This window comes from Ovis canadensis, chromosome 7, assembly GCF_042477335.2.
Source record: "Ovis canadensis isolate MfBH-ARS-UI-01 breed Bighorn chromosome 7, ARS-UI_OviCan_v2, whole genome shotgun sequence".
NCBI lineage: Eukaryota > Metazoa > Chordata > Mammalia > Artiodactyla > Bovidae > Ovis > Ovis canadensis.
The window spans coordinates 10,558,396-10,584,841 of record NC_091251.1 but is presented as its reverse complement, the minus strand read 5'-3'; positions in this window follow the sequence as shown (position 1 = coordinate 10,584,841).

The window sequence follows — 26,446 nt, the reverse complement described above, 5'->3', positions numbered from 1 at the left end:
TCCCTGCACTGCCTCGACGTTCATGCCGAGGATCGACTCCCACCACGGTGGCACGTGGGACAGCCCTGTGGGAAAGCCTCGTGGGAAAGCCTCGTGGGAAAGACTCGAGGGAAAACAATAGATCCTTTGATCCACGCAGCGGTCTGCGTGACACTGCTCCTACCGCTCTTGAGGAAAGCGCAGGGGCATGCCCGCATTCGAGACGAGGACTGACTCCCCTGGGGAGACTCCAGAAGTACCCCAAGATCCATGTCAGCACTGGAGAGGAATCCTCAGGTTCCGGCCCCGACTCCCCACAGGGTCTTAGGCCCCGGCATCGACGGGAGAGGAATCCCGAGAGGCCCCCGAGGAACTCGCATGGGGACTGGCCTTTCCTGAGGCCACCAGAGCGGGTCCCCGAGGTCCCCATCGTAAGTTGAGAGCACCTGCCGCAACTCGAGAAAATCCAGGAGGTTTTGCCCTCTAGGCGAGATGACGCCCATTTCCGCTGAGGCTTCTCGAGGCTAATCACATCTAACCACTGAAACTTCCAAAGGGTACTTCACACCCTTGCTGCAACTCAAGAAGTTCCCCGACATAACCGTATCCACTCGAGAGGAAGCACAAGGGTCCCGCACACATCCAGGGGAGCCCCGTTTCCGCCTCCTAGCTCGAGATGAGGGATCCTTTCCCTGTTTCGTAGGGAAAGAATTCCCGGCGTTCCCGTCGCATCTCAAGAGGAGGCGCTCTCCACAGGAAAGGCGAGAGGAACTCCAGGGTCGTGCCACCATTCCTAGAGTCTCCCAGATGTGTCAATCCATTCCAGAGGAACCTGTTTTCCCTGCACTGCCTTGACGTTCAAGCCGAGGATCAACTCCCACCACGTGTGCACGTGGGACAGCCCTGTGTGAAAGCCTCGTGGGAAAGACTCCAGGGAAAACCATAGATCCTTTGATCCACGCGGCGGACTGCGTGACACTGCTGCTACCGCTCTGGAGGAAAGCGCAAGTGCATGCCCGCATTCGAGACGAGGACTGACTCCCCTGGGGAGACTCCAGAAGTACCCCAAGATCCATGTCAGCACTGGAGAGGAATCCTCAGGTTCCGGCCCCGACTCCACACAAGGTTTTAGGCCCCGGCATCGACGGGAGAGGAATCCCGAGAGGCCCCCGAGGAACTCGCATGGGGACTGGCCTTTCCTGACGCCACCAGAGCGGGTCCCTGAGGTCCTCGTCGTAAGTCGAGAGCACCTGCCGCAACTCGAGAAAATCCAGGAGGTTTTGCCCTCCAGGCGAGATGAGGCCCATTTCCGCGGAGGCTTCTCGAGGCTAATCACGTCTAACCACTGGAACTTCCAAATGGTCCTTCACACCCTTGCTGCAACTCAAGAAGTTCCCCGTCATACCCGTCTCCACTCGAGAGGAAGCAAGAGGGTCCCGCACACATCCAGGGGAGCCCCGTTTCCGCCTCCTAGCTCGAGATGAGGGATCCTTTCCCTGTTTCGTAGGGAAAGAATTCCCGGCGTTTCCGTCGCATCTCAAGAGGAGGCGCTCTCCACAGGAAAGGCGAGAGGAACTCCAGGGTCGTGCCACCATTCCAAGAGTCCCCCAGATGTGTCAGTCCATTCCAGAGGAACCTGTTTTTTCTGCACTGCCTTGACGTTCAAGCCGAGGATCGACTGCCCCCACGGTGGCACGTGGGACAGCCCTGTGGGAAAACCTCGTGGGAAAGCCTCGAGGGAAAGCCATAGATCCCTTGATCCACGCGGAGGACTGCGTGACACTGCTGCTACCGCTCTGGAGGAAAGCGCAAGTGCATGCCCTCATTCGATACGAGGACTGACTCCCCTAGGGAGCCTCCAGAAGTACCCCAAGATCCATGTCAGCACTGGAGAGGAATCCTCAGGTTCCGGCCCCGACTCCACACATGTTTTCGGCCCCGGTTTCGACGGGATAGGAATCCCGAGAGGCCCCCGAGGAACTCGCATGGGGACTGGCCTTTTCTGAGGCCACCAGAGCGGGTCCCTGAGGTCCCCGTCGTAAGTCGAGAGCACCTGCCGCAACTCGAGAAAATCCAGGAGGTTTTGCCCTCCAGGCGAGATGAGGCCCATTTCCGCTGAGAATTCTCGAGGCTAATCACATCTAACCACTGGAAATTCCAAAATGTCCTTCACACCCTTGCTGCAACTCAAGAAGTTCCCCGACATACCCGTCCCCACTCGAGAGGAAGTACGAGGGTCCCGCACACCTCCAGGGGAGCCCCGTTTCCGCCTCCTCGCTCGAGATGAGGGATACTTTCCCTGTTTCGTAGGGAAAGAATTCCCGGCGTTCCCGTCGCATCTCAAGAGGAGGCGCTCTCCACAGGAAAGGCGAGAGGAAATCCAGGGTCGTGCCGCCATTGCAAGAGTCCCCCAGATGTGTCAGTCCATTCCAGAGGAACCTGTTTTCCCTGTACTGCCTTGACGTTCAAGCCGAGGATCGACTCCCACCACGTGTGCACGTGGGACAGCCCTGTGGGAAAGTCTCGTGGGAAAGACTCTAGGGAAAACCATAGAATCTTTGATCCACGCGGCGGAATGCGTGACACTGCTGCTACCGCTCTGGAGGAAAGCGCAAGTGCATGCCCGCATGAGACGAGGACTGACTCCCCTCGGGAGACTCCAGAAGTACCCCAAGATCCATGTCAGCACTGGAGAGGAATCCTCAGGTTCCGGCCCCGACTCCACACAAGGTCTTAGGCCCCGGCATCGACGGGAGAGGAATCCCCAGAGGCCCCCGAGGAACTCGCATGGGGACTGGCCTTTCCTGAGGCCACCAGAGCGGGTCCCTGAGGTCCTCGTCGTAAGTCGAGAGCACCTGCCGCAACTCGAGAAAATCCAGGAGGTTTTGCCCTCCAGGAGAGATGAGGCCCATTTCCGCGGAGGCTTCTCGAGGCTAATCACGTCTAACCACTGGAACTTCCAAATGGTCCTTCACACCCTTGCTGCAACTCAAGAAGTTCCCCGTCATACCCGTCTCCACTCGAGAGGAAGCAAGAGGGTCCCGCACACATCCAGGGGAGCCCCGTTTCCGCCTCCTAGCTCGAGATGAGGGATCCTTTCCCTGTTTCGTAGGGAAAGAATTCCCGGCGTTTCCGTCGCATCTCAAGAGGAGGCGCTCTCCACAGGAAAGGCGAGAGGAACTCCAGGGTCGTGCCACCATTCCAAGAGTCCCCCAGATGTGTCAGTCCATTCCAGAGGAACCTGTTTTTTCTGCACTGCCTTGACGTTCAAGCCGAGGATCGACTGCCCCCACGGTGGCACGTGGGACAGCCCTGTGGGAAAACCTCGTGGGAAAGCCTCGAGGGAAAGCCATAGATCCCTTGATCCACGCGGAGGACTGCGTGACACTGCTGCTACCGCTCTGGAGGAAAGCGCAAGTGCATGCCCTCATTCGATACGAGGACTGACTCCCCTGGGGAGCCTCCAGAAGTACCCCAAGATCCATGTCAGCACTGGAGAGGAATCCTCAGGTTCCGGCCCCGACTCCACACATGTTTTAGGCCCCGGTTTCGACGGGATAGGAATCCCGAGAGGCCCCCGAGGAACTCGCATGGGGACTGGCCTTTTCTGAGGCCACCAGAGCGGGTCCCTGAGGTCCCCGTCGTAAGTCGAGAGCACCTGCCGCAACTCGAGAAAATCCAGGAGGTTTTGCCCTCCAGGCGAGATGAGGCCCATTTCCGCTGAGAATTCTCGAGGCTAATCACATCTAACCACTGGAAATTCCAAAATGTCCTTCACACCCTTGCTGCAACTCAAGAAGTTCCCCGACATACCCGTCCCCACTCGAGAGGAAGTACGAGGGTCCCGCACACCTCCAGGGGAGCCCCGTTTCCGCCTCCTAGCTCGAGATGAGGGATCCTTTCCCTGTTTCGTAGGGAAAGAATTCCCGGCGTTCCCGTCGCATCTCAAGAGGAGGCGCTCTCCACAGGAAAGGCGAGAGGAAATCCAGGGTCGTGCCGCCATTGCAAGAGTCCCCCAGATGTGTCAGTCCATTCCAGAGGAACCTGTTTTCCCTGTACTGCCTTGACGTTCAAGCCGAGGATCGACTCCCACCACGTGTGCACGTGGGACAGCCCTGTGGGAAAGCCTCGTGGGAAAGACTCTAGGGAAAACCATAGAATCTTTGATCCACGCGGCGGAATGCGTGACACTGCTGCTACCGCTGTGGAGGAAAGCGCAAGTGCATGCCCGCATTCGAGACGAGGACTGACTCCCCTGGGGTGACTCCAGAAGTATCCCAAAATCCATGTCAGCACTGGAGAGGAATCCTCAGGTTCCGGCCCCGGCTCCACACAAGGTCTTAGGCCCCGGCATCGACGGGAGAGGAATCCCGAGAGGCCCCCGAGGAACTCGCATGGGGACTGGCCTTTTCTGAGGCCACCAGAGCGGGTCCCTGAGGTCCCCGTCGTAAGTCGAGAGCACCTGCCGCAACTCGAGAAAATCCAGGAGGTTTTGCCCTCCAGGCGAGATGAGGCCCATTTCCGCTGCGGCTTCTCGAGGCTAATCACATCTAACCACTGGAACTTCCAAAGGGTCCTTCACACCCTTGCTGCAACTCAAGAAGTTCCCCGACATACCCGTCTCCACTCGATAGGAAGCACGAGGGTCCCGCACACATCCAGGGGAGTCCCGTTTCCACCTCCTAGCTCGAGATGAGGGATCCTTTCCCTGTTTCGTAGGGAAAGAATTCCCGGCGTTCCCGTCACATCTCAAGAGGAGGCGCTCTCCACAGGAAATGCGATAGGAACTCCAGGGTCGTGCCACCATTCCAAGAGTCTCCCAGATGTGTCAGTCCATTCCAGAGGAACCTGTTTTCCCTTCACTGCCTTGACGTTCAAGCCGAGGATCAACTGCCCCCACGGTGGCACGTGGCACAGCCCTGTGGGAAAACCTCGTTGGAAAGCCTCGAGGGAAAGCCGTAGATCCCTTGATCCACGCTGCGGAATTCGTGACACTGCTGCTACCGCTCTGGAGGAAAGCGCAAGTGCATGCCCGCATTCGAGACGGGGACTGACTCCCCTGGGGAGACTCCAGAAGTACCCCAAGATCCATGTCAGCACTGGAGAGGAATCCTCAGGTTCCGGCCCCGACTCCACACAAGGTTTTAGGCCCCGGCATCGACGGGAGAGGAATCCCGAGAGGCCCCCGAGGAACTCGCATGGGGACTGGCCTTTCCTGACGCCACCAGAGCGGGTCCCTGAGGTCCTCGTCGTAAGTCGAGAGCACCTGCCGCAACTCGAGAAAATCCAGGAGGTTTTGCCCTCCAGGCGAGATGAGGCCCATTTCCGCGGAGGCTTCTCGAGGCTAATCACGTCTAACCACTGGAACTTCCAAATGGTCCTTCACACCCTTGCTGCAACTCAAGAAGTTCCCCGTCATACCCGTCTCCACTCGAGAGGAAGCAAGAGGGTCCCGCACACATCCAGGGGAGCCCCGTTTCCGCCTCCTAGCTCGAGATGAGGGATCCTTTCCCTGTTTCGTAGGGAAAGAATTCCCGGCGTTTCCGTCGCATCTCAAGAGGAGGCGCTCTCCACAGGAAAGGCGAGAGGAACTCCAGGGTCGTGCCACCATTCCAAGAGTCCCCCAGATGTGTCAGTCCATTCCAGAGGAACCTGTTTTTTCTGCACTGCCTTGACGTTCAAGCCGAGGATCGACTGCCCCCACGGTGGCACGTGGGACAGCCCTGTGGGAAAACCTCGTGGGAAAGCCTCGAGGGAAAGCCATAGATCCCTTGATCCACGCGGAGGACTGCGTGACACTGCTGCTACCGCTCTGGAGGAAAGCGCAAGTGCATGCCCGCATTCGAGACGAGGACTGACTCCCCTGGGGAGACTCCAGAAGTACCCCAAGATCCATGTCAGCACTGGAGAGGAATCCTCAGGTTCCGTCCCCGACTCCACACATGTTTGAGGCCCCGGTTTCGACGGGATAGGAATCCCGAGAGGCCCCCGAGGAACTCGCATGGGGACTGGCCTTTTCTGAGGCCACCAGAGCGGGTCCCTGAGGTCCCCGTCGTAAGTCGAGAGCACCTGCCGCAACTCGAGAAAATCCAGGAGGTTTTGCCCTCCAGGCGAGATGAGGCCCATTTCCGCTGAGAATTCTCGAGGCTAATCACATCTAACCACTGGAAATTCCAAAATGTCCTTCACACCCTTGCTGCAACTCAAGAAGTTCCCCGACATACCCGTCCCCACTCGAGAGGAAGCACGAGGGTCCCGCACACCTCCAGGGGAGCCCCGTTTCCGCCTCCTAGCTCGAGATGAGGGATCCTTTCCCTGTTTCGTAGGGAAAGAATTCCCGGCGTTCCCGTCGCATCTCAAGAGGAGGCGCTCTCCACAGGAAAGGCGAGAGGAAATCCAGGGTCGTGCCGCCATTGCAAGAGTCCCCCAGATGTGTCAGTCCATTCCAGAGGAACCTGTTTTCCCTGTACTGCCTTGACTTTCAAGCCGAGGATCGACTCCCACCACGTGTGCACGTGGGACAGCCCTGTGGGAAAGCCTCGTGGGAAAGAATCTAGGGAAAACCATAGAATCTTTGATCCACGCGGCGGAATGCGTGACACTGCTGCTACCGCTGTGGAGGAAAGCGCAAGTGCATGCCCGCATTCGAGACGAGGACTGACTCCCCTGGGGTGACTCCAGAAGTATCCCAAAATCCATGCCAGCACTGGAGAGGAATCCTCAGGTTCCGGCCCCGGCTCCACACAAGGTCTTAGGCCCCGGCATCGACGGGAGAGGAATCCCGAGAGGCCCCCGAGGAACTCGCATGGGGACTGGCCTTTTCTGAGGCCACCAGAGCGGATCCCTGAGGTCCCCGTCGTAAGTTGAAAGCACCAGCCGCAACTCGAGAAAATCCAGGAGGTTTTGCCCTCCAGGCGAGATGAGGCCCATTTCCGCTGCGGCTTCTCGAGGCTAATCACATCTAACCACTGGAACTTCCAAAGGGTCCTTCACACCCTTGCTGCAACTCAAGAAGTTCCCCGACATACCCGTCTCCACTCGATAGGAAGCACGAGGGTCCCGCACACATCCAGGGGAGCCCCGTTTCCGCCTCCTAGCTCGAGATGAGGGATCCTTTCCCTGTTTCGTAGGGAAAGAATTCCCGGCGTTCCCGTCGCATCTCAAGAGGAGGCGCTCTCCCCAGGAAGGCGAGACGAACTCCAGGGTCGTGCCACCATTCCTAGAGTCTCCCAGATGTGTCAATCCATTCCAGAGGAACCTGTTTTCCCTGCACTGCCTTGACGTTCAAGCCGAGGATCGCCTCCCACCACGTGTGCTCGTGGGACAGCCCTGTGGGAAAGCCTCGTGGGAAAGCCTCGTGGGAAAGACTCGAGGGAAAACCATAGATCCTTTGATGCACGCGGCGGACTGCGTGACACTGCTGCTACCGCTCTGGAGGAAAGCGCAAGTGCATGCCCGCATGAGACGAGGACTGACTCCCCTCGGGAGACTCCAGAAGTACCCCAAGATCCATGTCAACACTGGAGAGGAATCCTCAGGTTCCGGCCCCGATTCCACACAAGGACTTAGGCCCCGGCATCGACGGGAGAGGAATCCCGAGAGGCCCCCGAGGAACTCGCATGGGGACTGGCCTTTCCTGAGGCCACCAGAGCGGGTCCCTGAGGTCCCCGTCATAAGTCGAGAGCACCTGCCGCATCTCGAGAAAATCCAGCAGGTTTTGCCCTCCAGGCGAGATGAGCCCCATTTCCGCGGAGGCTTCTCGAGGCTAATCACATCTAACCACTGGAACTTCCAAAGGGTCCTTCACACCCTTGCTGCAACTCAAGATGTTCCCCGACATATCCTTCTGCACTCGAGAGGAAGCACGTGGGGTCCCGCACACATCCAGGGGAGCCCCATTTCCGCCTCCTAGCTCGAGATGAGGGATCCTTTCCCTGTTTCGTAGGGAAAGAATTCCCGGCGTTCCCGTCGCATCTCAAGAGGAGGCGCTCTCCACAGGAAAGGCGAGAGGAACTCCAGGGTCGTGCCACCATTCCAAGAGTCCCCCAGATGTGTCAGTCCATTCCAGAGGAACCTGTTTTCCCTGCACTGCCTTGACGTTCAAGCCGAGGATCGACTCCCACCACGTGTGCACGTGGGACAGCCCTGTGGGAAAGCCTCGTGGGAAAGCCTCGTGGGAAAGACTCGAGGGAAAACCATAGATCCTTTGATGCACGCGGCGGACTGCGTGACACTGCTGCTACCGCTCTGGAGGAAAGCGCAAGTGCATGCCCGCATGAGACGAGGACTGACTCCCCTCGGGAGACTCCAGAAGTACCCCAAGATCCATGTCAGCACTGGAGAGGAATCCTCAGGTTCCGGCCCCGACTCCACACAAGGTCTTAGGCCCCGGCATCGACGGGAGAGGAATCCCCAGAGGCCCCCGAGGAACTCGCATGGGGACTGGCCTTTCCTGAGGCCACCAGAGCGGGTCCCTGAGGTCCCCGTCGTAAGTCGAGAGCACCTGCCGCAACTCGAGAAAATCCAGGAGGTTTTGCCCTCCAGGCGAGATGAGGCCCATTTCCGCTGAGGCTTCTCGAGGCTAATCACGTCTAACCACTGGAACTTCCAAAGGGTCCTTCACACCCTTGCTGCAACTCAAGAAGTTCCCCGACATACCCGTCTCCACTCGAGAGGAAGCACGTGGGGTCCCGCACACATCCAGGGGAGCCCCGTTTCTGCCTCCTAGCTCGAGATGAGGGATCCTTTCCCTGTTTCGTAGGGAAAGAATTCCCGGCGTTCCCGTCGCATCTCAAGAAGAGGCGCTCCCACAGGAAAGGCGAGAGGAACTCAAGGGTCGTGCCACCATTCCAAGAGACCCCAGATGTGTCAGTCCATTCCAGAGGAACCTGTTTTCCCTCCACTGCCTTGACGTTCAAGCCGAGGATCGACTCCCATCACGTGTGCTCGTGGGACAGCCCTGTGGGAAAGCCTCGTGGGAAAGCCTCGTGGGAAAGACTGAAGGGAAAACCATAGATCCTTTGATCCACCCGGCGGACTGCGTGACACGGCTGCTACCGCTCTGGAGGAAAGCGCAAGTGCATGCCCGCATTCGAGACGAGGACTGACTCCCCTGGGGAGACTCCAGAAGTACCCCAAGATCCATGTCAGCACTGGAGAGGAATCCTCAGGTTCCGGCCCCGACTCCACACAAGGTCTTAGGCCCCGGCATCGACGGGAGAGGAATCCCGAGAGGCCCCAAAGGAACTCGCATGGGGACTGGCCTTTCCTGAGGCCACCAGAGCGGGTCCCTGAGGTCCCCGTCGTAAGTCGAGAGCACCTGCCGCAACTCGAGAAAATCCAGGAGGTTTTGCCCTCCAGGCGAGATGAGGCCCATTTCCAATGAGGCTCCTCTAGGCTAAACACATCTAACCACTGGAACTTCCAAAGGGTCCTTCACACCCTTGCTGCAACTCAAGAAGTTCCCCGACATACCCGTCTCCACTCGAGAGGAAGCACGAGGGTCCCGCACACATCCACGGGAGACCCGTTTCTGCTTCCTAGCGCGAGATGAGGGATCATTTCCCTGTTTCGTAGGGAAATAATTCCCGGCGTTCCCGTCGCATCTCAAGAGGAGGCGCTCTCCACAGGAAAGGAGAGAGGAACTCCAGGGTAGTGCCACCTTTGCAAGAGTCCCCCAGATGTCTCAGTCCATTCCAGAGGAACCTGTTTTCCCTGCACTGCCTTGACGATCAAGCCGAGGATCGAATCCCACCACCTGTGCACGTGGAACAGCCCTGTGTGAAAGCCTCGTGGGAAAGCCTCGTGGGAAAGACTCGAGGGAAAATCATATTTCCTTTGGTCTACGCAGCGGAGTGCGTGACACTGCTTCTACCGCTCTGGAGAAGAGCGCAAGTGCATACCCGCATTCGAGACGAGGACTGACTCCCCTGGGGAGACTCCAGAAGTACCCCAAGATCCATGTTAGCACTGGAGAGGAATCCTCAGGTTCCGGCCCCGACTCCACCCAAGGTCTTAGGCCCCGGCATCGACGGGAGAGGAAACCCCAGAGGCCCCCGAGGAACTTGCATGGGGACTGGCCTTTCCTGAGACCACCACAGCGGGTCCCTGAGGTCCCCGTCGTAAGTCGAGAGCACCTGCCGCAACTCGAGAAAATCCAGGAGCTTTTGCCCTTCAGGCGAGATGAGGCCCATTTTCGCTGAGTCTTCTAGAGGCTAATCACATCTAACCACTGGAACTTCCAAAGGGTCCTTCACACCCTTGCTGCAACACAAGAAGTTCCCCGACACAGCCGTCTCCACTCGAGAGGAAGCACGAGGGTCCCGCACACATCCAGCGGAGACCCGTTTCCTCCTCCTACCTCGAGATGAGGGATCCTTTCCCTGTTTCGTAGGGAAAGAATTCCCGGCGTTCCCGTCGCATCTCAAGAGGAGGCGCTCTCCACAGGAAAGGCGAGAGGAACTCCAGGGTCGTGCCACCATTCCAAGAGTCCCCCAGATGTGTCAGTCCATTCCAGAGGAACCTGTTTTCCCTGCACTGCCTTGACGTTCAAGCCGAGGATCGACTCCCATCACGTGTGCTCGTGGGACAGCCCTGTGGGAAAGCCTCGTGGGAAAGCCTCGTGGGAAAGACTCGAGGGAAAACCATAGATCCTTTGATCCACGCGGCGGACTGCGTGACACTGCTGCTACCGCTCTGGAGGAAAGCGCAAGTGCATGCCCGCATTCGAGACGAGGACTGACTCCCCTGGGGAGACTCCAGAAGTACCCCAAGATCCATGTCAGCACTGGAGAGGAATCCTCAGGTTCCGGCCCCGACTCCACACCAGGTCTTAAGCCCCGGCATCGACGGGAGAGGAATCCCGAGAGGCCCCCGAGGAACTCGCATGGGGACTGGCCTTTCCTGAGGCCACCAGAGCGGGTCCCTGAGGTCCCCGTCGTAAGTCGAGAGCACCTGCCGCAACTCGAGAAAATCCAGGAGGTTTTGCCCTCCAGGTGAGATGAGGCCCGTTTCCGCTGAGGCTTCTCGAGGCCAATCACATCTAACCACTGGAACTTCCAAAGGGTCCTTCACACCCTTGCTGCATCTCAAGAAGTTCCCCGACATACACGTCTCCACTCGAGAGGAAGCACGTGGGTCCCGCACACATCCAGGGTAGCCCCGTTTCCGCCTCCTAGCTCGAGATGAGGGATCCTTTCCCTGTTTCGTAGGGAAAGAATTCCCGGCGTTCCCGTCGCATCTCAAGAGGAGGCGCTCTCCTCAGGAAAGGCGAGAGGAACTCCAGGGTCATGACACCATTCCAAGAGTCCCCCAGATGTGTCAGTCCATTCCAGAGGAACCTGTTTTCCCTGCACTGCCTTGACGTTCAAGCCGAGGATCGACTCCCACCACGTGTGCACGTGGGACAGCCCTGTGGGAAAGCCACGTGGGAAAGCCTCGTGGGAAAGACTCGAGGGAAAAACATAGATCCTTTGATCCACGTGGCGGACTGCGTGACACTGCTGCTACCGCTCTGGAGGAAAGCGCAAGTGCATGCCCGCATTCGAGACGAGGACTGACTCCCCTGGGGAGACTCCAGAAGTACCCCAAGATCCATGTCAGCACTGGAGAGGAATCCTCAGGTTCCGGCCCCGACTCCACACAAGGTCTTAGGCCCCGGCATCGACGGGAGAGGAATCCCGAGAGGCCCCCGAGGAACTCGCATGGGGACTGGCCTTTCCTGAGGCCACCAGAGCGGGTCCCTGAGGTCCCCGTCGTAAGTCGAGAGCACCTGCCGCAACTCGAGAAAATCCAGGAGGTTTTGCCCTCCAGGCGAGATGAGGCCCATTTCCGCTGAGGCTTCTCCAGGCCAATCACATCTAACCACTGGAACTTCCAAAGGGTCCTTCACACCCTTGCTGCAACTCAAGAAGTTCCCCGACATGCCCGTCTCCACTCGAGAGGAAGCACGTGGTGTCCCGCACACATCCAGGGGAGCCCCGTTTCCGCCTCCGTTTCCGCCTCCTATCTCGAGATGAGGGATCCTTTCCCTGTTTCGTAGGGAAAGAATTCCCGGCGTTCCCGTCGCATCTCAAGAGGAGGCGCTCTCCACAGGAAAGGCGAGAGGAACTCCAGGGTCGTGCCACCATTCCAAGAGTCCCCCAGATGTGTCAGTCCATTCCAGAGGAACCTGTTTTCCCTGCACTGCCTTGACGTTCAAGCCGAGGATCGACTCCCACCACGTGTGCACGTGGGACAGCCCTGTGGGAAAGCCTCGTGGGAATGCCTCGTGGGAAAGACTCGAGGGAAAACCAAGGATCCTTTGATCCACGCGGCGGACTGCGTGACACTGCTGCTACCGCTCTGGAGGAAAGCGCAAGTGCATGCCCGCATTCGAGACGAGGACTGACTCCCCTGGGGAGACTCCAGAAGTACCCCAAGATCCATGTCAGCACTGGAGAGGAATCCTCAGGTTCCGGCCCCGACTCCACACAAGGTCTTAGGCCCCGGCATCGACGGGAGAGGAATCCCGAGAGGCCCCCGAGGAACTCGCATGGGGACTGGCCTTTCCTGAGGCCACCAGAGCGGGTCCCTGAGGTCCCCGTCGTAAGTCGAGAGCACCTGCCGCAACTCGAGAAAATCCAGGAGGTTTTGCCCTCCAGGCGAGATGAGGCCCATTTCCGCTGAGGCTTCTCCAGGCCAATCACATCTAACCACTGGAACTTCCAAAGGGTCCTTCACACCCTTGCTGCAACTCAAGAAGTTCCCCGACATGCCCGTCTCCACTCGAGAGGAAGCACGTGGTGTCCCGCACACATCCAGGGGAGCCCCGTTTCCGCCTCCGTTTCCGCCTCCTATCTCGAGATGAGGGATCCTTTCCCTGTTTCGTAGGGAAAGAATTCCCGGTGTTACCGTCGCATCTCAAGAGGAGGCGCTCTCCACAGGACAGGCGAGAGGAACTCCAGGGTCGTGACACCATTCCAAGAGTCCCCCAGATGTGTCAGTCCATTCCAGAGGAACCTGTTTTCCCTGCACTGCCTTGACGTTCAAGCCGAGGATCTACTCCCACCACGTGTGCACGTGGGACAGCCCTGTGGGAAAGCCTCGTGGGAAAGCCTCGTGGGAAAGACTCGAGGGAAAACCATAGATCCTTTGATCCACGCGGCGGACTGCGTGACACTGCTGCTACCGCTCTGGAGGAAAGCGCAAGTGCGTTCCCGCATTCGAGACGAGGACTGACTCCCCTGGGGAGACTCCAGAAGTACCCCAAGATCCATGTCAGCACTGGAGAGGAATCCTCAGGTTCCGGCCCCGACTCCACACAAGGTCTTAGGCCCCGGCATCGACGGGAGAGGAATCCCGAGAGGCCCCCGAGGAACTCGCATGGGGACTGGCCTTTCCTGAGGCCACCAGAGCGGGTCCCTGAGGTCCCCGTCGTAAGTCGAGAGCACCTGCCGCAACTCGAGAAAATCCAGGAGGTTTTGCCCTCCAGGCGAGATGAGGCCCATTTCCGCTGAGGCTTCTCGAGGCCAATACGTCTAACCACTGGAACTTCCAAAGGGTCCTTCACACCCTTGCTGCAACTCAAGAAGTTCCCCGACATACCCGTCTCCACTCGAGAGGAAGCACGTGGGGTCCCGCACACATCCAGCGGAGCCCCGTTTCCGCCTCCTAGCTCGAGATTAGGGATCCTTTCCCTGTTTCGTAGGGAAAGAATTCCCGGCGTTCCCGTCGCATCTCAAGAGGAGGCGCTCTCCACAGGAAAGGCGAGAGGAACTCCAGGGTCGTGCCACCATTCCAAGAGTCCCCCAGATGTGTCAGTCCATTCCAGAGGAACCTGTTTTCCCTGCACTGCCTTGACGTTCAAGCCGAGGATCGACTCCCACCACGTGTGCACGTGGGACAGCCCTGTGGGAAAGCCTCGTGGGAAAGCCTCGTGGGAAAGACTCGAGGGAAAACCATAGATCCTTTGATCCACGCGGCGGACTGCGTGACACTGCTGCTACCGCTCTGGAGGAAAGCGCAAGTGCATGCCCGCATTCGAGACGAGAACTGACTCCCCTGGGGAGACTCCAGAAGTACCCCAAGATCCATGTCAGCACTGGAGAGGAATCCTCAGGTTCCGGCCCCGACTCCACACAAGGTCTTAGGCCCCGGCATCGACGGGAGAGGAATCCCGAGAGGCCCCCGAGGAACTCGCATGGGGACTGGCCTTTCCTGAGGCCACCAGAGCGGGTCCCTGAGGTCCCCGTCGTAAGTCGAGAGCACCTGCCGCAACTCGAGAAAATCCAGGAGGTTTTGCCCTCCAGGCGAGATGAGGCCCATTTCCGCTGAGGCTTCTCGAGGCCAATCACATCTAACCACTGGAACTTCCAAAGGGTCCTTCACACCCTTGCTGCAACTCAAGAAGTTCCCCGACATACCCGTCTCCACTCGAGAGGAAGCACGTGGGTCCCGCACACATCAAGGGGAGCCCCGTTTCCGCCTCCTAGCTCGAGATGAGGGATCCTTTCCCTGTTTAGTAGGGAAAGAATTCCCGGCGTTCCCGTCGCATCTCAAGAGGAGGCGCTCTCCACAGGAAAGGCGAGAGGAACTCCAGGGTCGTGCCACCATTCCAAGAGTCCCCCAGATGTGTCAGTCCATTCCAGAGGAACCTGTTTTCCCTGCACTGCCTTGACGTTCAAGCCGAGGATCGACTCCCACCACGTGTGCACGTGGGACAGCACTGTGGGAAACCCTCGTGGGAAAGCCTCGTGGGAAAGACTCGAGGGAAAACCATAGATCCTTTGATCCACGCGGCGGACTGCGTGACACTGCTGCTACCGCTCTGGAGGAAAGCGCAAGTGCATGCCCGCATTCGAGACGAGGACTGACTCCCCTGGGGAGACTCCAGAAGTACCCCAAGATCCATGTCAGCACTGGAGAGGAAACCTCAGGTTCCGGCCCCGACTCCACACAAGGTCTTAGGCCCCGGCATCGACGGGAGATGAATCCCGAGAGGCCCCCGAGGAACTCGCATGGGACTGGCCTTTCCTGAGGCCACCAGAGCGGGTCCCTGAGGTCCCCGTCGTAAGTCGAGAGCACCTGCCGCAACTCGAGAAAATCCAGGAGGTTTTGCCCTCCAGGCGAGATGAGGCCCATTTCCGCTGAGGCTTCTCGAGTCCAATCACATCTAACCACTGGAACTTCCAAAGGGTCCTTCACACCCTTGCTGCAACTCAAGAAGTTCCCCGACATACACGTCTCCACTCGAGAGGAAGCACGTGGGTCCCGCACACATCCAGGGTAGCCCCGTTTCCGCCTCCTAGCTCGAGATGAGGGATCCTTTCCCTGTTTCGTAGGGAAAGAATTCCCGGCGTTCCCGTCGCATCTCAAGAGGAGGCGCTCTCCTCAGGAAAGGCGAGAGGAACTCCAGGGTCATGACACCATTCCAAGAGTCCCCCAGATGTGTCAGTCCATTCCAGAGGAACCTGTTTTCCCTGCACTGCCTTGACGTTCAAGCCGAGGATCGACTCCCACCACGTGTGCACGTGGGACAGCCCTGTGGGAAAGCCTCGTGGGAAAGCCTCGTGGGAAAGACTCGAGGGAAAACCATAGATCCTTTGATCCACGCGGCGGACTGCGTGACACTGCTGCTGCCACTCTGGAGGAAAGCGCAAGTGCATGCCCGCATTCGAGACGAGGACTGACTCCCCTGGGGAGACTCCAGAAGTACCCCAAGATCCATGTCAGCACTGGAGAGGAATCCTCAGGTTCCGGCCCCGACTCCACACAAGGTCTTAGGCCCCGGCATCAACGGGAGAGGAATCCCGAGAGGCCCCCGAGGAACTCGCATGGGGACTGGCCTTTCCTGAGGCCACCAGAGCGGGTCCCTGAGGTCCCCGTCGTAAGTCGAGAGCACCTGCCGCAACTCGAGAAAATCCAGGAGGTTTTGCCCTCCAGGCGAGATGAGGCCCATTTCCGCTGAGGCTTCTCCAGGCCAATCACATCTAACCACTGGAACTTCCAAAGGGTCCTTCACACCCTTGCTGCAACTCAAGAAGTTCCCCGACATGCCCGTCTCCACTCGAGAGGAAGCACGTGGTGTCCCGCACACATCCAGGGGAGCCCCGTTTCCGCCTCCGTTTCCGCCTCCTATCTCGAGATGAGGGATCCTTTCCCTGTTTCGTAGGGAAAGAATTCCCGGTGTTACCGTCGCATCTCAAGAGGAGGCGCTCTCCACAGGAAAGGCGAGAGGAACTCCAGGGTCGTGACACCATTCCAAGAGTCCCCCAGATGTGTCAGTCCATTCCAGAGGAACCTGTTTTCCCTGCACTGCCTTGACGTTCAAGCCGAGGATCTACTCCCACCACGTGTGCACGTGGGACAGCCCTGTGGGAAAGCCTCGTGGGAAAGCCTCGTGGGAAAGACTCGAGGTAAAACCATAGATCCTTTGATCCACGCGGCGGACTGCGTGTCACTGCTGCTACCGCTATGGAGGAAAGCGCAAGTGCATGCCCGCATTCGAGACGAGGACTGACTCCCCTGGGGAGACTCCAGAAGTACCCCAAGATCCATGTCAGCACTGGAGAGGAATCCTCAGGTTCCGGCCCCGACTCCACACAAGGTCTTAGGCCCCGGCATCGACGGGAGAGGAATCCCGAGAGGACCCCGAGTAACTCGCATGGGGACTGGCCTTTCATGAGGCCACCAGAGCGGGTCCCTTAGGTCCCCGTCGTAAGTCGAGAGCACCTGCCGCAACTCGAGAAAATCCAGGAGGTTTTGCCCTCCAGGCGAGATGAGGCCCATTTCCGCTGAGGCTTCTCGAGGCCAATACGTCTAACCACTGGAACTTCCAAAGGGTCCTTCACACCCTTGCTGCAACTCAAGAAGTTCCCCGACATACCCGTCTCCACTCGAGAGGAAGCACGTGGGGTCCCGCACACATCCAGCGGAGCCCCGTTTCCGCCTCCTAGCTCGAGATGAGGGATCCTTTCCCTGTTTCGTAGGGAAAGAATTCCCGGCTTTCCCGTCGCATCTCAAGAGGAGGCGCTCTCCACAGGAAAGGCGAGAGGAACTCCAGGGTCGTGCCAGCATTCCAAGAGTCCCCCAGATGTGTCAGTCCATTCCAGAGGAACCTGTTTTCCCTGCACTGCCTTGACGTTCAAGCCGAGGATCGACTCCCACCACGTGTGCACGTGGGACAGCCCTGTGGGAAAGCCTCGTGGGAAAGCCTCGTGGGAAAGACTCGAGGGAAAACCATAGATCCTTTGATCCACGCGGCGGACTGCGTGACACTGCTGCTACCGCTCTGGAGGAAAGCGCAAGTGCATGCCCGCATTCGAGACGAGGACTGACTCCCCTGGGGAGACTCCAGAAGTACCCCAAGATCCATGTCAGCACTGGAGAGGAATCCTCAGGTTCCGGCCCCGACTCCACACAAGGTCTTAGGCCCCGGCATCGACGGGAGAGGAATCCCCAGAGGCCCCCGAGGAACTCGCATGGGGACTGGCCTTTCCTGAGGCCACCAGAGCGGGTCCCTGAGGTCCCCGTCGTAAGTCGAGAGCACCTGCCGCAACTCGAGAAAATCCAGGAGGTTTTGCCCTCCAGGCGAGATGAGGCCCATTTCCGCTGAGGCTTCTCGAGGCCAATCACATCTAACCACTGGAACTTCCAAAGGGTCCTTCACACCCTTGCTGCAACTCAAGAAGTTCCCCGACATGCCCGTCTCCACTCGAGAGGAAGCACGTGGTGTCCCGCACACATCAAGGGAAGCCCCGTTTCCGCCTCCTAGCTCGAGATGAGGGATCCTTTCCCTGTTTAGTAGGGAAAGAATTCCCGGCGTTCCCGTCGCATCTCAAGAGGAGGCGCTCTCCACAGGAAAGGCGGGAGGAACTCCAGGGTCGTGCCACCATTCCAAGAGTCCCCCAGATGTGTCAGTCCATTCCAGAGGAACCTGTTTTCCCTGCACTGCCTTGACGTTCAAGCCGAGGATCGACTCCCACCACGTGTGCACGTGGGACAGCACTGTGGGAAACCCTCGTGGGAAAGCCTCGTGGGAAAGACTCGAGGGAAAACCATAGATCCTTTGATCCACGCGGCGGACTGCGTGACACTGCTGCTACCGCTCTGGAGGAAAGCGCAAGTGCATGCCCGCATTCGAGACGAGGACTGACTCCCCTGGGGAGACTCCAGAAGTACCCCAAGATCCATGTCAGCACTGGAGAGGAATCCTCAGGTTCCGACCCCGACTCCACACAAGGTCTTAGGCCCCGGCATCGTCGGGAGAGGAATCCCGAGAGGCCCCCGAGGAACTCGCATGGGGACTGGCCTTTCCTGAGGCCACCAGAGCGGGTCCCTGAGGTCCCCGTCGTAAGTCGAGAGCACCTGCCGCAACTCGAGAAAATCCAGGAGGTTTTGCCCTCCAGGCGAGATGAGGCCCATTTCCACTGAGGCTTCTCGAGGCCAATCACATCTAACCACTGGAACTTCCAAAGGGTCCTTCACACCCTTGCTGCAACTCAAGAAGTTCCCCGACATACCCGTCTCCACTCGAGAGGAAGCACGTGGGTCCCGCACACATCCAGGGGAGCCCCGTTTCCGCCTCCTAGCTCGAGATGAGGGATCCTTTCCCTGTTTCGTAGGGAAAGAATTCCCGGTGTTCCCGTCGCATCTCAAGAGGAGGCGCTCTCCACAGGAAAGGCGAGAGGAACTCCAGGGTCGTGACACCATTCCAAGAGTCCCCCAGATGTGTCAGTCCATTCCAGAGGAACATGTTTTCCCTGCACTGCCTTGACGTTCAAGCCGAGGATCGACTCCCACCACGTGTGCACGTGGGACAGCCCTGTGGGAAAGCCTCGTGGGAAAGCCTCGTGGGAAAGACTCGAGGGAAAACCATAGATCCTTTGATCCACGCGGCGGACTGCGTGACACTGCTGCTACCGCTCTGGAGGAAAGCGCAAGTGCGTTCCCGCATTCGAGACGAGGACTGACTCCCCTGGGGAGACTCCAGAAGTACCCCAAGATCCATGTCAGCACTGGAGAGGAAACCTCAGGTTCCGGCCCCGACTCCACACAAGGTCTTAGGCCCCGGCATCGACGGGAGAGGAATCCCGAGAGGCCCCCGAGGAACTCGCATGGGACTGGCCTTTCCTGAGGCCACCAGAGCGGGTCCCTGAGGTCCCCGTCGTAAGTCGAGAGCACCTGCCGCAACTCGAGAAAATCCAGGAGGTTTTGCCCTCCAGGCGAGATGAGGCCCATTTCCGCTGAGGCTTCTCCAGTCCAATCACATCTAACCACTGGAACTTCCAAAGGGTCTTTCACACCCTTGCTGCAACTCAAGAAGTTCCCCGACATACACGTCTCCACTCGAGAGGAAGCACGTGGGTCCCGCACACATCCAGGGTAGCCCCGTTTCCGCCTCCTAGCTCGAGATGAGGGATCCTTTCCCTGTTTCGTAGGGAAAGAATTCCCGGCGTTCCCGTCGCATCTCAAGAGGAGGCGCTCTCCTCAGGAAAGGCAAGAGGAACTCCAGGGTCATGACACCATTCCAAGAGTCCCCCAGATGTGTCAGTCCATTCCAGAGGAACCTGTTTTCCCTGCACTGCCTTGACGTTCAAGCCGAGGATCGACTCCCACCACGTGTGCACGTGGGACAGCCCTGTGGGAAAGCCACGTGGGAAAGCCTCGTGGGAAAGACTCGAGGGAAAACCATAGATCCTTTGATCCACGTGGCGGACTGCGTGACACTGCTGCTACCGCTCTGGAGGAAAGCGCAAGTGCGTGCCCGCATTCGAGACGAGGACTGACTCCCCTGGGGAGACTCCAGAAGTACCCCAAGATCCATGTCAGCACTGGAGAGGAATTCTCAGGTTCCGGCCCCGACTCCACACAAGGTCTTAGGCCCCGGCATCGACGGGAGAGGAATCCCGAGAGGCCCCCGAGGAACTCGCATGGGGACTGGCCTTTCCTGAGGCCACCAGAGCGGGTCCCTGAGGTCCCCGTCGTAAGTCGAGAGCACCTGCCGCAACTCGAGAAAATCCAGGAGGTTTTGCCCTCCAGGCGAGATGAGGCCCATTTCCGCTGAGGCTTCTCCAGGTCAATCACATCTAACCACTGGAACTTCCAAAGGGTCCTTCACACCCTTGCTGCAACTCAAGAAGTTCCCCGACATGCCCGTCTCCACTCGAGAGGAAGCACGTGGTGTCCCGCACACATCCAGCGGAGCCCCGTTTCCGCCTCCGTTTCCGCCTCCTATCTCGAGATGAGGGATCCTTTCCCTGTTTCGTAGGGAAAGAATTCCCGGCGTTCCCGTCGCACCTCAAGAGGAGGCGCTCTCCACAGGAAAGGCGAGAGGAACTCCAGGGTCGTGCCACCATTCCAAGAGTCCCCCAGATGTGTCAGTCCATTCCAGAGGAACCTGTTTTCCCTGCACTGCCTTGACGTTCAAGCCGAGGATCGACTCCCACCACGTGTGCACGTGGGACAGCCCTGTGGGAAAGCCTCGTGGGAAAGCCTCGTGGGAAAGACTCGAGGGAAAACCATAGATCCTTTGATCCACGCGGCGGACTGCGTGACACTGCTGCTACCGCTCTGGAGGAAAGCGCAAGTGCATGCCCGCATTCGAGACGAGGACTGACTCCCCTGGGGAGACTCCAGAAGTAGCCCAAGATCCATGTCAGCACTGGAGAGGAATCCTCAGGTTCCGGCCCCGACTCCACACAAGGTCTTAGGCCCCGGCATCGACGGGAGAGGAATCCCGAGAGGCCCCCGAGGAACTCGCATGGGGACTGGCCTTTCCTGAGGCCACCAGAGCGGGTCCCTGAGGTCCCCGTCGTAAGTCGAGAGCACCTGCCGCAACTCGAGAAAATCCAGGAGGTTTTGCCCTCCAGGCGAGATGAGGCCCATTTCCGCTGAGGCTTCTCCAGGCCAATCACATCTAACCACTGGAACTTCCAAAGGGTCCTTCACACCCTTGCTGCAACTCAAGAAGTTCCCCGACATGCCCGTCTCCACTCGAGAGGAAGCACGTGGTGTCCCGCACACATCCAGGGGAGCCCCGTTTCCGCCTCCGTTTCCGCCTCCTATCTCGAGATGAGGGATCCTTTCCCTGTTTCGTAGGGAAAGAATTCCCGGTGTTACCGTCGCATCTCAAGAGGAGGCGCTCTCCACAGGAAAGGCGAGAGGAACTCCAGGGTCGTGACACCATTCCAAGAGTCCCCCAGATGTGTCAGTCCATTCCAGAGGAACCTGTTTTCCCTGCACTGCCTTGACGTTCAAGCCGAGGATCTACTCCCACCACGTGTGCACGTGGGACAGCCCTGTGGGAAAGCCTCGTGGGAAAGCCTCGTGGGAAAGACTCGAGGGAAAACCATAGATCCTCTGATCCACGCGGCGGACTGCGTGACACTGCTGCTACCGCTATGGAGGAAAGCGCAAGTGCATGCCCGCATTCGAGACGAGGACTGACTCCCCTGGGGAGACTCCAGAAGTACCCCAAGATCCATGTCAGCACTGGAGAGGAATCCTCAGGTTCCGGCCCCGACTACACACAAGGTCTTAGGCCCCGGCATCGACGGGAGATGAATCCCGAGAGGCCCCCGAGGAACTCGCATGGGGACTGGCCTTTCCTGAGGCCACCAGAGCGGGTCCCTGAGGTCCCCGTCGTAAGTCGAGAGCACCTGCCGCAACTCGAGAAAATCCAGGAGGTTTTGCCCTCCAGGCGAGATGAGGCCCATTTCCGCTGAGGCTTCTCGAGGCCAATCACATCTAACCACTGGAACTTCCAAAGGGTCCTTCACACCCTTGCTGCAACTCAAGAAGTTCCCCGACATGCCCGTCTCCACTCGAGAGGAAGCACTTGGTGTCCCGCACACATCAAGGGGAGCCCCGTTTCCGCCTCCTATCTCGAGATGAGGGATCCTTTCCCTGTTTAGTAGGGAAAGAATTCCCGGCGTTCCTGTCGCATCTCAAGAGGAGGCGCTCTCCACAGGAAAGGCGAGAGGAACTCCAGGGTCGTGCCACCATTCCAAGAGTCCCCCAGATGTGTCAGTCCATTCCAGAGGAACCTGTTTTCCCTGCACTGCCTTGACGTTCAAGCCGAGGATCAACTCCCACCACGTGTGCACGTGGGACAGCCCTGTGGGAAAGCCACGTGGGAAAGCCTCGTGGGAAAGACTCGAGGGAAAACCATAGATCCTTTGATCCACGTGGCGGACTGAGTGACACTGCTGCTACCGCTCTGGAGGAAAGCGCAAGTGCGTGCCCGCATTCGAGACGAGGACTGACTCCCTGGGGAGACTCCAGAAGTACCCCAAGATCCATGTCAGCACTGGAGAGGAATCCTCAGGTTCCGGCCCCGACTCCACACAAGGTCTTAGGCCCCGGCATCGACGGGAGAGGAATCCCGAGAGGCCCCCGAGGAACTCGCATGGGGACTGGCCTTTCCTGAGGCCACCAGAGCGGGTCCCTGAGGTCCCCGTCGTAAGTCGAGAGCACCTGCCGCAACTCGAGAAAATCAAGGAGGTTTTGCCCTCCAGGCGAGATGAGGCCCATTTCCGCTGAGGCTTCTCCAGGCCAATCACATCTAACCACTGGAACTTCCAAAGGGTCCTTCACACCCTTGCTGCAACTCAAGAAGTTCCCCGACATGCCCGTCTCCACTCGAGAGGAAGCACGTGGTGTCCCGCACACATCCAGGGGAGCCCCGTTTCCGCCTCCGTTTCCGCCTCCTATCTCGAGATGAGGGATCCTTTCCCTGTTTCGTAGGGAAAGAATTCCCGGCGTTCCCGTCGCATTTCAAGAGGAGGCGCTCTCCACAGGAAAGGCGAGAGGAACTCCAGGGTCGTGCCAGCATTCCAAGAGTCCCCCAGATGTGTCAGTCCATTCCAGAGGAACCTGTTTTCCCTGCACTGCCTTGACGTTCAAGCCGAGGATCGACTCCCACCACGTGTGCACGTGGGACAGCCCTGTGGGAAAGCCTCGTGGGAAAGCCTCGTGGGAAAGACTCGAGGGAAAACCATAGATCCTTTGATCCACGCGGCGGACTGCGTGACACTGCTGCTACCACTCTGGAGGAAAGCGCAAGTGCATGCCCGCATTCGAGACGAGGACTGACTCCCCTGGGGAGACTCCAGAAGTACCCCAAGATCCATGTCAGCACTGGAGAGGAATCCTCAGGTTCCGGCCCCGACTCCACACAAGGTCTTAGGCCCCGGCATCGACGGGAGAGGAATCCCGAGAGGCCCCCGAGGAACTCGCATGGGGACTGGCCTTTCCTGAGGCCACCAGAGCGGGTCCCTGAGGTCCCCATCGTAAGTCGAGAGCACCTGCCGCAACTCGAGAAAATCCAGGAGGTTTTGCCCTCCAGGCGAGATGAGGGCCATTTCCGCTGAGGCTTCTCCAGGCCAATCACATCTAACCACTGGAACTTCCAAAGGGTCCTTCAAACCCTTGCTGCAACTCAAGAAGTTCCCCGACATGCCCGTCTCCACTCGAGAGGAAGCACGTGGTGTCCCGCACACATCCAGGGGAGCCCCGTTTCCGCCTCCGTTTCCGCCTCCTATCTCGAGATGAGGGATCCTTTCCCTGTTTCGTAGGGAAAGAATTCCCGGTGTTACCGTCGTATCTCAAGAGGAGGCGCTCTCCACAGGAAAGGCGAGAGGAACTCCAGGGTCGTGACACCATTCCAAGAGTCCCCCAGATTTGTCAGTCCATTCCAGAGGAACCTGTTTTCCCTGCACTGCCTTGACGTTCAAGCCGAGGATCTACTCCCACCACGTGTGCACGTGGGACAGCCCTGTGGGAAAGCCTCGTGGGAAAGCCTCGTGGGAAAGACTCGAGGGAAAACCATAGATCCTTGGTCCACGCGGCGGACTGCGTGACACTGCTGCTACCGCTCTGGAGGAAAGCGCAAGTGCATGCCCGCATTCGAGACGAGGACTGACTCCCCTGGGGAGACTCCAGAAGTACCCCAAGATCCATGTCAGCACTGGAGAGGAATCCTCAGGTTCCGGCCCCGACTCCACACAAGGTCTTAGGCCCCGGCATCGACGGGAGAGGAATCCCGAGAGGCCCCCGAGGAACTCGCATGGGGACTGGCCTTTCCTGAGGCCACCAGAGCGGGTCCCTGAGGTCCCCGTCGTAAGTCGAGAGCACCTGCCGCAACTCGAGAAAATCCAGGAGGTTTTCCCCTCCAGGCGAGATGAGGCCCATTTCCGCTGAGGCTTCTCGAGGCCAATCTCATCTAACCACTGGAACTTCCAAAGGGTCCTTCACACCCTTGCTGCAACTCAAGAAGTTCATCGACATACCCGTCTCCACTCGAGAGGAAGCACGTGGGGTCCCGCACACATCCAGGGGAGCCCCGTTTCCGCCGCCTAGCTCGAGATGAGGGATCCTTTCCCTGTTTCGTAGGGAAAGAATTCCCGGCGTTCCCGTCGCATCTCAAGAGGAGGCGCTCTCCACAGGAAAGGCGAGAGGAACTCCAGGGTCGTGCCACCATTCCAATAGTCCCCCAGATGTGTCAGTCCATTCCAGAGGAACATGTTTTCCCTGCACTGCCTTGACGTTCAAGCCGAGGATCGACTCCCACCACGTGTGCACGTGGGACAGCCCTGTGGGAAAGCCTCGTGGGAAAGTCTCGTGGGAAAGACTCGAGGTAAAACCATACATCCTTTGATCCACGCGGCGGACTGCGTGACACTGCTGCTACCGCTCTGGAGGAAAGCTCAAGTGCATGCCCGCATTCGAGACGAGGACTGACTCCCCTGGGGAGACTCCAGAAGTACCCCAAGATCCATGTCAGCACTGGAGAGGAAACCTCAGGTTCCGGCCCCGACTCCACACAAGGTCTTAGGCCCCGGCATCGACGGGAGAGGAATCCCGAGAGGCCCCCGAGGAACTCGCATGGGGACTGGCCTTTCCTGAGGCCACCAGAGCGGGTCCCTGAGGTCCCCGTCGTAAGTCGAGAGCACCTGCCGCAACTCGAGAAAATCCAGGAGGTTTTGCCCTCCAGGCGAGATGAGGCCCATTTCCGCTGAGTCTTCTCGAGGCCAATCACGTCTAACCACTGGAACTTCCAAAGGGTCCTTCACACCCTTGCTGCAACTCAAGAAGTTCCCCGACATACCCGTCTCCACTCGAGAGGAAGCACGTGGGGTCCGCACACATCCAGGGGAGCCCCGTTTCCGCCTCCTAGCTCGAGATGAGGGATCCTTTCCCTGTTTCGTAGGGAAAGAATTCCCGGCGTTCCCGTCGCATCTCAAGAGGAGGCGCTCTCCACAGGAAAGGCGAGAGGAACTCCAGGGTCGTGACACCATTCCAAGAGTCCCCCAGATGTGTCAGTCCATTCCAGAGGAACCTGTTTTCCCTGCACTGCCTTGACGTTCAATCCGAGGATCGACTCCCACCACGTGTGCACGTGGGACAGCCCTGTGGGAAAGCCTCGTGGGAAAGCCTCGTGGGAAAGACTCGAGGGAAAACCATAGATCCTTTGATCCACGCGGCGGACTGCGTGACACTGCTGCTACCGCTCTGGAGGAAAGCGCAAGTGCATGCCCGCATTCGAGACGAGGACTGACTCCCCTGGGGAGACTCCAGAAGTACCCCAAGATCCATGTCAGCACTGGAGAGGAATCCTCAGGTTCCGGCCCCGACTCCACACAAGGTCTTAGGCCCCGGCATCGACGGGAGAGGAATCCCGAGAGGCCCCCGAGGAACTCGCATGGGGACTGGCCTTTCCTGAGGCCACCAGAGCGGGTCCCTGAGGTCCCCGTCGTAAGTCGAGAGCACCTGCCGCAACTCGAGAAAATGGAGGAGGTTTTGCCCTCCAGGCGAGATGAGGCCCATTTCCGCTGAGGCTTCTCGAGGCCAATCACATCTAACCACTGGAACTTCCAAAGGGTCCTTCACACCCTTGCTGCAACTCAAGAAGTTCCCCGACATGCCCGTCTCCACTCGAGAGGAAGCACGTGGTGTCCCGCACACATCCAGGGGAGCCCCGTTTCCGCCTCCTACATCGAGATGAGGGATCCTTTCCCTGTTTCGTAGGGAAAGAATTCCCGGCGTTCCCGTCGCATCTCAAGAGGAGGCGCTCTCCACAGGAAAGGCGAGAGGAACTCCAGGGTCGTGCCACCATTCCAAGAGTCCCCCAGATGTGTCAGTCCATTCCAGAGGAACCTGTTTTCCCTGCACTGCCTTGACGTTCAAGCCGAGGATCGACTCCCACCACGTGTGCACGTGGGACAGCCCTGTGGGAAAGCCTCGTGGGAAAGCCTCGTGGGAAAGACTCGAGGGAAAACCATAGATCCTTTGATCCACGCGGCGGACTGCGTGACACTGCTGCTACCGCTCTGGAGGAAAGCGCAAGTGCATGCCCGCATTCGAGACGAGGACTGACTCCCCTGGGGAGACTCCAGAAGTACCCCAAGATCCATGTCAGCACTGGAGAGGAATCCTCAGGTTCCGGCCCCGACTCCACACAAGGTCTTAGGCCCCGGCATCGACGGGA